Source organism: Spea bombifrons, chromosome 6 (genome assembly GCF_027358695.1).
Source record: "Spea bombifrons isolate aSpeBom1 chromosome 6, aSpeBom1.2.pri, whole genome shotgun sequence".
Lineage (NCBI taxonomy): Eukaryota > Metazoa > Chordata > Amphibia > Anura > Pelobatidae > Spea > Spea bombifrons.
In genome coordinates, this window is record NC_071092.1 from 15,452,951 (window position 1) to 15,463,943 (window position 10,993).

The window sequence follows — 10,993 nt, forward strand, 5'->3', positions numbered from 1 at the left end:
TCTCTTCCTCTGAAACTAAAATAAAACGGTACATTCAAGTGGAGGTGGACGACAAAGCGGGAGTAGCTGCAGGTTACATTCAAAATCTTTGTACAGCAGTAGCAGGAGAAAGAAAAAGGTATAGTGCTGTGCGTTCCAATTGTAATCCTTCTTATTTTGATCGTTATCTATACTTAGGTGTGTTTATAGAGAAACACACATCAAATGCATTTAACATAATGTTCTTTAAGTATGTTACCCAAATGATAAAAAAAAACCTTATCATAGGTTCCAAATATAATTGTTAGTGCTTATCATAATGCTTAGTGCCATCGTGTCTTTCAAATTTAGTTGTGCTATGTATCTGAATTAAAGTATGTTAAGAGGGAAAAAAAGGGAAACAAAAAACTTATCATAGCTTCAAAAAAAAAAAAAATTAAAAATAAATAAAAAAGTAAATAAATAAATTGCTTGTCATCGTTTACTAATATGTGTATTAGTGCTTATCCTAACTTTTAAGTATGAGTATATTATTCACTTAAGTTTTAAACAATTTATTTGTGCCCCTTGTCTATACTTAATATATATAGAATGAAAAAAGTATGCTTATCATGACTTCAAGATATATTAGTGCTTATCATAATGCTTAGCGTGTCTTTCAAGTATGATTGTGCTATGTCTAAATTAAAATCTTTATGTAAGTGTGTGAAGGGGATAAATGGGGGGGGACAATTTTTTTTTTTTTATTTATTTATTTATTTTGATTTTTCTTCTGTCCTTAGACGCATAATTGATAGTTGCAGGCGTTTTCCTTTCACTAGAGCAATAAATTACTCTGACTTAAGGTAGGTAGCCTGCTGCCTTAAATGACTATTTTAAAACAATCAGGGCCCAAACACACCCCACGGCAAAGACTCTCCAGCTGCATGCAGACTAACAGAGACCCAAACCAGTACACTGCCAGAGTGTAAGGTCATCACAGTCTAAATTTAAAGGCACCTAACAGGGGAGTGTCCAGATATAGGCCTGGTAATCGGGTACGTCCAAGTGAAAGTCAGACCAGACAATTGCCAGGTAGAGTGACCCCTGTTGGTCGAAATAGGTAAATCATAACAAACAAAGGGTTAAACTTGAAAGATCCTGCAGTCAGGATAGAATCCTGACAACAGGCAACAGTAAAAAATTTATGATTGAATTTAACATACTGCTCGGAAGCTACATTTAATTGGTATTATTTATATTATCTACACTCACTTGGTGTGGGGGGCGCGGTCACCTATATATGTTTTGTATTTCTTCCTTTAACAAAGTGGGGTTTTGTTCTAAGGTGCACCAGCAGCATATTCACATTTATTTATTACGTGTCTTTTGTTCACATAATTTTGTTTTATATTGTTTATATATTATATTTTATATTGTTTATATAATTATTTTTTTTTGCGCACTACTCATTTTTCTTCTCTGAAGCGATAGATCCTTTAGGAGTGAGGGGGGGCATCTCAAGGTGCATGGATAGATAAGGTGTCAGAAATTAAATCATCTTTACAAGTGTAAAGGGATGCATATGGGCCTTAAAGGATCTGGAATGTCACCATCACCATTTGAGGATTATTAATTGTCCATTTACCCTGTGAACTCAGCTCTTTGCCCCTTCTGTAAGTTGTAGGTCCAATCATCAGCCAAGCCAATCTACTGTTCTTCTTCTGTAAGTAAGTCTTAGGGTAAACATTCATTCATTATAAGAGTCAGTGAATTCATATTTGGTAAAATATTTTTTTTTAAAGACCTATTTTGTGTGCTTTCAATGAGCCTTTGTACTTCATATGTTTAGTTCTTGTTTACATTGATAGTAAATATATTTACATTTATATTTTTCAGACTGAGTTTCTTTATATATCTATGTATGTAAGATTATTTGTGTCTCAAAGTGTGTCTTTGAGCTGTCAGTGATTCGTTTAAAACTGTCCAGTAAATGTTGAAACTAGCTGACCAAATTCAGAACCTCTGAATACTGTAATTACATTCAGTATTACATGAAAAAATCAGCGCTTTTCTAAGAAATGTTTTACCTTCCTACAAATGTGTTTTTGTGCAAGCATGAGAGTGACTACTTGTCTGCACAGTAAGTTTTCAGCTTGGAGAAAATCACAGAATGAAAGCACACATATAGTTTTCCACACCAAGGAGTATAAAATCAACAATTCGTTCTCTAAGTGAATATCACGTGAATCTTTATGCTAATGTTTAACTTTACTTTACTGTAGTAACAATGAGGCCCAGACTGGCCAACTAGCACAAGGGGCATACTAGCTTTAAGTGTGCGACTGCTGGCAGGATATGCCCCTCTATACTGTATACAAGCAAAAAAAAAGTACTGTACAGCTTCACATATTCAGCCTTCTGCTATACTTACTCAAAGGAATAAAAGACCTGACCTTCCAGAAACCCTTGCTCAGGTATCACCTGGACGTTACCCTATAGCCAAGCATTGCTATCCATTTGCCTACTCATGTACCAGACCTTATTCCTACCAGTGATTCTTGCAGCCAACCTCGACCCTGACGTCTTTGGATTATCCTTTTGTACTTCGCCGGGATTTCTGTGTGTGTGTTTGTCTCCTGCAAATAGGAACCAACCGGTTCCTGGCTCATGGTCAGCTGTGATAGTATACCTGTACCAACACCATGGTTCCTGCAGGTCTTAAAGCCATACTCTCTGACATGAATCAAAAAATAGAAAAATTGGCTCAAATGATGATGGATATGCAGGCACAGGATGGCAGTTTACACAATGAAGTAGCAGATTTAAAGAATCAAGCAGCTTCTCAGTCTACTCCTCCAACCTCACCTGCACCCCCTGTTGCTGCTCAAGAACCAAGCCCTTCATTTGAACCACACGTTCCACTACCATCTAAGTTCACCGGAGACCGTAAGACTTTCTGTAGATTTGTTACAAATTGCAAACTCATGTTTTCTATTAAACCACGCACAGTACAGACACCGTTAAGGTCTGTTTTATGATTCTCCTGATGGAAGGTGAGCCTGACAATTGGGCCCATAGACTTTTAGAGATGGATGATCCTATTATTCATACCTATTCTTTCTTTGTTGCTGCCTTGTCCTCATTGTATGATGATCCTCACCGTCACTCCAGCGTGTACAGCCATTAGAGCTCCAACCCAAGGCCGTCGACGAGTGGATGAATATATTACAAAGTTCAGGTGCCTGGCCACTGATACCAAGTGGAACAACTATGCACTCACAGATCAATTTCGTCTGGGTCTCTCAGACGCCATAAGAAACGAACAAGCACGTTGCCAGATCCCGGAATCACTAGAACCTCTTGCGTCTCTAGCATTATCCATCGATAGGAGACTAAGAGAACGCAAGGCTGAGAAGCAACGTCCTTGGACACCCATTTGGAGAACACCAACAACTCGCCCCCATGAACATCCACATCCTCCTATGCATCCACCTACGCCAGAGGTAGAACCAATGCAAATCGGGCTGGCAAGATCCTCTCTATCTAAGCAAGAAAAGAATTGATGCAAGAACAATCATTTGTGTCTGTACTAGGGCTGCAACTAACGATTATTTTAATAATCGATTAGTTGGCCAATTATTTTTTCGATTAATCGATTAATCGGATAAAAAAAATACATTATTTTAAATTGAAGAAAAATTGCAATAAAAAAACGTACAATTTACACTTTCATCTCTTTATTGCAATGGCCTCTCTCTATTCACCTTCTTATTTTACTGACATAATAATAAAAGCTACAAGAACCCAAACACAGTGCTTCTCAAACTAGGTTTTAATACAAAGTTACTAGTAAATATTAATTCATATGTTAACTATTTTTCATATTTAATAAAAACTGAGAAAAAAGCCTTGTTTAAATTTTTTATTTACCAAACTGCCCCCAGTTATGCACATCTGACCCCCAGCTTGCCACTCTGCCCCATATATGCCTTATACCTCTTATATGCCAGATTCCACTGTGCCCCCTGATATGCCACTGTGCCCCCTGATATGCCTTATACTCCTTATATGCCAGTGATATGCAACTGAGCCCCCTGATATACCTTTTACCCCCAGATTTGTTTTATGCCCCCCTGATATGCCTAATATCGATTTGTCTTATACCCCCTATATGCCACTGAGCCCCCTGATATACCTTTTACCCCCAGATATGTTTATGCCCCCCTGATATGCCTAATATCCATATGCCTTATACCCCCTATATGCCCTAAAAATTCATAATACCCCCCATACACCACTATAACTCACCCATACACCACTCTGGCTCCTCCCCCTCCCATACACCACTCTGGCTCCTCCCCTCCCATACACCACTCTGGCTCCTCCCCCTTCCATACACCACTCTGGCTCCTCCCCCGCCCATACATCACTTTGGCTCCTCCCCTCCCATACATCACTTTGCCTCCTCCCCTCCCATACATCACCCTGGCTCCTCCCATACATCGCGTTGGCTCCTCCCCCTCCCATACATCACTTTGCCTCCTCCTCCCTCCCATACTCCACTCTGCCTCCTGTGAACCTCCGTTTCTGACAAGACACCAGGGAGCCGGGTAGAGAGGCAGAGTGGCGTATGAGAGGGGGAGGAGCCAGAGTGGTGTATTGGAGGGTGGCTCCCATACACCCCTCTGACTCCTCCCCCCTCCCATACACCGCTCTGCCTCTCTACCCGGCTCCGTTACTGAAGGCACTTTCATTGCAGCTTCATAGAAGCCACAGTGTAAGTGAAGGGCAGTAACGGAGTCTGTCTGTGCGATGCAGAGAGGATGATTCTCTGTCAGCCGGTGGGGGTCTGCATCGCACAGACAGACTCCGTTACTCACCTTCACTTACACTGTGGCTTCTATGAAGCTGCAGGGAAAGTGCCTTCAGTAACGGTGCCGGGTAGAGAGGCAGAGTGATGTATGGGAGGGGGGGGGGCAGATGGGAGGGGGAGAGAGACGGAAGTGAGAGACCGGCCGACAGTGAGGGGAATCCAGGTCCCCTGCAGCGTAGCGGGGGATCTGGATTCCGGTGTTATAATCCGATCTCTGTTTGAGGTCGGATTATATAAAGAGAGGAGTTTTTCAGAGCATTTGCTCTGAAAAAAACCTCTTTTTATAATCGATAAAAATCGATCCGATTAATCGATGATGAAATTCGTTGACAACGATTTTCATAATCGATTATTATCGATTTTATCGATTAGTTGTTTCAGCCCTAGTCTGTACTGTGGGGGAGATTCTCATCTCCTGGCTTCCTGTCCTATACACCCTAAACAACCAAGGGGTGAGTTTAGAAGCAAACTCTATTGTTTCTCCTCCATCTTGTCGGGAACGCCCACTCACCTATCTATTCCCCTATGTCTACAGTGGGGAAACTCATCATCACAATCTACGGGCCATCATTGATTCCGGAGCTAGCAGTAATATTGTAGACAAGGGATACCTCACCATGCGTGATATCCCTACCTGCTCCAAGAAACATGAAGTGTTCATCGAAACGATAGATGGCTCCCCTGTATCATCAGGACAATCCCTCTATCTTGTTCGGTAGGGAAGGGACATACTGAAAAATTCTCCTTCAACATCATTAACTCCCCACTGTGTCAGGCCCCCAGCCCTTTTCCTTGCCCCTTACCTGGGACTTCAGCTGGGCGCCGTGCTCCGTCGCGGGGCGAACTGCGTCCCCCGTCTTCCCGCGGTCCTCCCTGCGCCGCCAGCCAAGCGACACACCGCCAGGCCGTGTGCGGCAACTGCTGTCCGCTGCACTGTAGTGCAGGGTAGGCTGCGTCATCAGCGTACACACACCCCCATGGTGGGGATAGTAGGGGGAGTGTCCTGGCGTCCACAGACCCCATCCCATTGGTGGGAGTGGGGAAGCTGGAGAGTATGGGGATTGCATATCCTCACAGGTGAAGGTAGTAACACCTGGGAGTCAGTGGGAGGAGCCTTACCTGTGGGATATTAAAACCCTGCACGCCCTCCAGTCTTGGCATAGTTATTGAGCTCTCTAGTGCCTCTTATCCTGCTCTGACCCAGTCCTCATTTATCCTGCCCTTTCTACGTGTTTGACCTCCCGGTACCTGACCTCGGCTTTGTTCTTTGGACTTAGTTTACCTCTCCTGTTCTGACCCAGCTCTTCTCTCGTTGTTGCTCCTCCGCTGCCTTCCCTGACTCGGATTTTCCTCTTGGACTTTGTCTTTGGCTACTTCCTTCCATCTGGGGCCACCCTGCTCTACGCTCCCAACCTATCCTACAAGCGTCCCGACACACTGTTTCCATTTATCCGGGGATTACCGTGGTTGAAGAAACACGATCCAGTTATTCAATGGGCTACAGGACGTGTCACATTCTCATCTTCGTTTTGTACTTTGCATTGCCTGGGTAGAGCTCATTCCACAATAAACTCTTCTATCCCAGGGTTACCGTCCTACTACATGGAGTTTAAAGATGTACTTGATGAGAAGGGTACTAATTCCCTTCCGCCTCCCCAACCATATGATTGTCCAATAGACCTCCTACCCAGATCCAAGATACCCTACGGCCGAATATATCCTTTATCAGAAGCTGAACTTAAAATATTACGAGAATACCTAGACAAACATTTAGCCAAAGGATTTATTCGCCCCTCTACCTCACCAGCCGGGGCAGGGATCTTCTTTGAGGGCAAAAAGGATGGAGGCTTACGCCCTTGTGTGGACTATAGAGAACTTAACGCCATTACTGTGAAAAACTGGTACCCTCTTCCACCTATCTCTGAACTGTTTGAACACCTTAAACAAGCCACCATATTTACTAAATTGGGTCTTCGAGGGGTGTATAATTTAATTTGAGTCAAAAAAGGACATGAGTGGAAGACAGGGTTTCGCACTCTTTATAGCCATTTCGAATATTTGGTTATGCCATATGGATTCTGCAATGCTCCAGCAACCTTCCAGAACATTGTCAATTACATTTTTTGGGATTAATTAGACACATTTATGGTGGTATATTTAGATGATATCTTCATCTTCTCATCTACACTTCAAGAACATCGCAATCACGTATGTCAAGTCCTTACCCGTCTTTATACCCATCATCTATTCGCCAAGATAGAGAAATGCCAAGTTGAGACTGCCCAGATTGACTTTTTGGGGTTCTGCGTTTCCTCGAAGGCCATCGAGATGAACAAGACCAAGGTACAGGCAATTGAACAGTGGCCACAATCTTGTAAAAAAGTACAACATTTCCTCTGCTTTGGGAATTTCTATAGACGCTTTATTCATAACTTATCTAAGATCATTCTACCCCTCACGTCTCTTTCGTCTAAAGCCACAAAATTTCTGTGGAGTACGAGTACCGAGGACACCTTCACCACCCTAAAACAGAGATTTTACTTCTGCTCCGATACTGGTACACCCCAATCCCAAACTCCCTTTTGTTGTTGAAGTAGATGCCTCCACATCTTTAAAGCCCGCCAATGCAATTTACCCCGTCAAACCATATATTTTTGAAAACCAGACACCCCAAAGCATACATTTTTGTTGGTGCTTCAAGTGCAGATACTTTGTCTTCTATTGTTCTTATTCCACTTTCATCTACAATATACCCACAAAATTCTCATTTGGGGGCCATAAGGATAAATTTTTCCAAATTTGCTTTTAGTTCATGCTGTTGAAGACAACTCCACATTGTTTTTTGTGTTATTCCATGGATCTTCTCTTTATAAGCATGTCATCTAGCATGCACCAGTCATCGGAATTTTTGCCAATATACTGTCCATCCGTGCAGGTGCTATTCCAAAAATCATTTGATTGTAAGTATACAGACCACGATGTGTATTGATGGTAAGTAAATGTTGTGGGTTTGGATGAATTTAAAGCTGCAGAAATGCTTGCTTGAGATCGATTTTTGTAAATAATTTTCCACCAGCTAGCGAAGCAAATATTTTCTCTGTCTTTGCCAAAGGATATGTATCAATCATCAGCTGAGAAATAAATATCATCCTGTACTCTCCACACAATCTTATTTCACCATTCTTTTTATGAACTGGCACAATGGGTGATGCCCACTTTGATTAACTTGTGTTATGATACTCATACTCATACTCTCCAATTTAGTGTGTTATTTTTCCACACTCTGCTTTAACAGGCTGTGTATATACTGAGAGCAGCAAATCACACAGCACCAGATCTAGAGAGAAGACATCACAGGTGCTAAAGGGGACCCTTGTTTTGTACCATTACGTATTTCAAAAGGGTCTATTCTGGCTAATAGGGAGTCATATAGGGCACAAATAGCCACCAAAAAGGAATCTGTGATACCAAAAGATATCAGTGTCTACCTTAGGAAAGTCCAGCTGACCCTGTCAAATGCCTTCACAGCATCCAGACACAGGGCTAGCATTGGACTCCCCCCAGTTTCTCGCTTTAAACATCACATCAATGGTCTTACGTACGTTGTCCGATGGAGATAAGAGATAATTTCTCTGTTGAATTAGCTCAGCAGAATCTGAATTTACTAACACAATATTGTCTAGATAATATAGACATATGGATCCCTTCTGTCTGACATGAGAAATCACTGATTTCATCATCCTGGAGAAGGTGTAAGAAGCATTATAAAGGCCAAGCACCATCACTGTCCATTGGCAATTTTGACCCCTCCAATTAAATCTCAGAAAGCGTCTGAGCTTTTTGGCAATTTGGATTCAATGGAAGGCATCTATCAGATCTAACTTGCAAAAAAAATATTTTTGTACCGGGTCAGAAAGATCTGATAATCCTTCTATCCTGAGCCACTTTTCCTTGAGAAAGGTGTTTACGGCTTTCATGAGTAACAGTGGTCTCCGCAAACCATCCGATTTTGGTATGTGAAATAGGGGACTGATCTATCTTGAAATTGACTGGTCTGCTAATTCTATCTTTCCCTGAACTAAGGCACTGGAAATCTCCGAAAAGATGATAGTTGTAGTTGCGCTTTTCCAGTGATGCCACCTCTGATATAGGAGCCTCTGCCTCCAGTTGAGGACTTATTATTTCCTGCTTGGCAATGGTACTGGGCATGCTCAGGTACATAGTGGGATGTTCCTGAATCCCTGTAGGAAGACCCCCAGTCCAAAAGGGCCATTTGGAACGGGGAAGATTCTTCTTCAGCTCAGCAAATGAACGCCTTATTTTGTAAGACCCTCCACCATCTGAATAAAGGCAGAAAAAAACAAATAAGAGTCTTCCAAATTGGGAAATTTATGGGACTAAAGTCAAACATGCCTGCAGATTGCAGCCATCGGGTTCTTCTTATGTTGGTAATATAATTGAAAGACTGTTCAATGAGAAGAACAGCTCTGCTGATACCTTCAGTGAGGCCAATTTAGAAGCTATAAGGGATGAGGAAGATGTGCTCTGTGAATCCCTTTCTCTGTCTGCTTTTTCAAGCATCTGCAATTTTGAACTAGACATTATGTAAGGTCTGATCCATGGTATCAGTAGATACATTACTACTTGTAATAGAAAGTAAAGCCCAGTCCACTTCAGCAGCCATCAAAGATTATATATCAGGAATTTCAATATGCTTTCTGGGTAGTAAATCATCTCTCTTCTCCAAAGATGCTCTAAAAGCCAGTTCAGCAAAATATCTCATTCAGAATGTGAGTCCATAACCCATCTAGAGGTAAGGAGCTTTGATGGTAACTTATTGCCCAGGAAATTAACTCTGGCTATTTGCAAATTGCTTAACTTCTCTCTCTCCTAGAAGATGCAACTGAGCGTACCACTTCCTCAGACTCCCAGTCAATTTCAAACGTACCATGGCGGGAGTTAATCAGACTGGAAGAGGTTAAATGAGCAAACGCTCTAGAAGACAAAGCCGAGGCACTACACTGACTCCAACAAGCCTTATTCTTTATGTGGGAAGTTTGCTTATGTTGCATTTTAACATTAATGTCCACTGATGGGTCAGGCACGTCACGCAAAAACGGTCAGGTGACGACCACTGACGTGCCGGCCACGTAATTTCATTAAACAAGCTTAGAAAGTGATCTATGGCTCGCCTGGCGTCTATGCTCGATACGCGCATCAAGCGTAATTTTCTGCTAACGCGACACTTATTCTGTGAGTTTGGGGATAAGCCGGGCAAACTGTTGGCGCGAGCCCTGCGGGCGAAAAGGGCTCAGACTTACCTGACTAGGATCCGGGATCGCCATAATAAGCTTCACTTTCATTCCCACGAAATTGCTGAATGTTTCCAACAATACTATTTGTCTCTTTATAACCTTCCTTCTGACCCGCATCCTGGTTTAGACGTTCATGCAGCCACCTCCGATTTTTTATTCGCGCACCTTAACAGGATTCTCAAAGCGGAGGATAGGGCGGCCCTTGAGGATCCGATTACTCTGTCAGAAATTGAATTTGCGGTTAAAAATCCCCCCCCCTCCGATAAAAGCCCGGGACCGGACGGCTTCACTGCCATCTATTATAAAAAGTTTCTCCCACTCCTAGGCCCTCATTTGGTGACCCATTTTAACGCTATTGCCAGGGGTGAGCCCTTTGACCCCAGAGCGCTCGATGCCAGCATCGTAGTGATCCCTAAGCCTGATAAGAATTTGGACCTCTAGCAGCTAACGGCCGATTTCGTTGATCAACGTCGATGTTAAGCTGTTTGCGAAGGTGCTCGCCAATCGTTTCCGGCCTCTTCTGCTTGGCCTGATTCACCCGGATCAGGTGGGGTTTGTGCCGGGGAGAGAGGCGCGGGACAATACGATTAAGGTTATTGACTTGTTGGCGCACGCCCACCACTCTGGAACCCCATTGGTTTGATCGGGTCTCCTGGCCCTTTTTATTCCGGGTCCTGGAGGGTATTGGCCTGGGCTCTAGATTGCTGACGTGTGTGCGGGCCTTGTACTCCTCACCGGTTGCCCGGGTTACAGTTAATGACATCCAGTCTGATCGGATCGCTCTCGCTAACGGCACGCGGCAGGGGTGCCCTCTCTCCCCCCTCCTCTTCCTCCTGGTGGTTGA